At 50.1% G+C, this 1794-nt stretch overlaps 1 pseudogene; it reads right to left on the bottom strand.

Moving 5' to 3' along the window:
• Positions 1 to 693: 693 nt before the first annotated feature.
• LOC143942793 (5S ribosomal RNA) lies at positions 694 to 812 on the bottom strand (annotated as a pseudogene).
• Positions 813 to 1794: the final 982 nt, after the last annotated feature.

Below are 1794 nucleotides of genomic sequence, written 5' to 3'. Positions count from 1 at the left end.
GGCTCTTTCAGGGTGATGCAGCCATAGTAGATTTTTTCAGGCACGCTCAACCCTCTTGACAAACGCCAAGATGGTCACCTTGGGAAACAAACAAAAAAAACAAGTCAACGCCAACAACCTAAAAAGAAGCCTAACGCACCTAGTATTTCCAGGCGGTCTCCCATCCAGGTATTAACAAGGCGTGACCCTTTCTAGCCTCTGAGATCAGCGGAGATTGGGCGCTTTCAGGGTGATGTGCCCAAACAAGCGAAAAAAAACAGGTCAACGCCAACAACATAAAAAGAAGAATACGGCACCTGGTATTCCAAGGCCGTCTCCCATTCAAGTACTAACTAGGCCCAACCCTTCTTAGCCTCTGAGATCAGAAGAGATAGGGTGCTTTCAGGGTGATGCGGCTATAAGCGATCAAATGCCAAGATGATCACTTTGGGAAACAAGCGAAAAAAACAGGTCAACACCAACAACATAAAAATAAGCCTGCGACATCTGGAAAACCCAGGCGGTCTCCCATCCAGGTACAAACCAGGCCCAACCCTGCTTAGCCTCTGAGACCAAACGAGATTGGGCGCTTTCAGGGTGTTGTGCTCATAGGCAATTTCTTTGTGCACTCTCAACCCTCTTGACACATGCCAAGATGGTCACCTTGGGAAACAAGGGAAAATAAAACAGGTCAACGCCGACAACATAATGAGAAGCCTACGGCACCTGGTATTCCCAAGCTGTCTCCCATCCAGGTACTAACCAGGCCCATCGCTGCGTAGCCTCCGAGATCAGATGAGATTGGGCTCTTTCAGGGTGATTTGGCCGTAGGCACTCTCTTTGGGCACTCTGAAGCCTCTTGACAAAGGCCAAAATGGTCACCTTGGGAAACAAGCTAAAAAAAACAGGTCAAAGCCAACAACATAAAAAGAAGCCTACGGCATCCAGTATTCCCAGGCGATCTCCCAATCAAGACACTAACCAGACCAGATCCTTCTATGGCACCTGGTCTTCCCAGGCAGTCTCCCATCCAGGTACTAACCAGGCCTGACGCTGCTTAGCCTTTGAAATCAGACGAGATCGGGTGCTTTCAGGTTGATGTGGCCGTAAGCGTTCTCTTCAAGACACGCCCAACCCTCTTGACAAACGCCAAGATGGTCGCCTTGAGAAACAAGCAAAAAAAACAGGTCAAAGCCAACAACATAAAAAGAAGCCTATGGGCTTACAGCGGACCCTAAAAGATGGGACCCACTAGCTCTGTCATGGTTCGGACGCTGTAATGTGTTGAAGATGAACGCGATGCCACGACTTCTGTATCTACTACAAGCCTTACCTATCAAAATACCCCAGAATTTCTTTCATGCGGTTCGCTCAATCTTTATCAAGTTCCTCTGGCGCAGAAAACATATGCGTATTGGTAGGGCAATGCTATTGCGACCGAAATTGTGGGGAGGTATTGGCTTCCCGGACCCTGCTCTATATTATACAGCGACGCACATGACACCGGTGGTTGACTGGTGCCGGTGTTCTGCCATATACTGTCCGGCCATGATATAGTGTCCGCGCCTTTAGCGCACTCCCACCAGCAAACACCCGAACCCCATAAATTTCAACTCCTCCCCTCCATGGTCACCACATCAAGATGAAAGAGGAGCAGCCTTGGTCGGTGCATGGAAAATCCGGCAGGCAAGGGGCTGGGGCCACCATCCCTCCATCCAACGGGAGACTTCACCCGAGCAGCAGTCCTGGGGCCCGCCAATTAGTGTCTCTCCTGCATCGCCATCGGGGGCTGTGTAGAGCATCCAGAAGTAGGCT

This window comes from Lithobates pipiens, unplaced genomic scaffold (genome assembly GCF_037356315.1).
Source record: "Lithobates pipiens isolate NorthernLeopardFrog02 unplaced genomic scaffold, aLitPip1_a1.2 Scaffold_10, whole genome shotgun sequence".
NCBI lineage: Eukaryota > Metazoa > Chordata > Amphibia > Anura > Ranidae > Lithobates > Lithobates pipiens.
The sequence above is the reverse complement of the archived record's forward strand: the minus strand, read 5'-3'. Positions and strand labels throughout refer to the sequence as shown.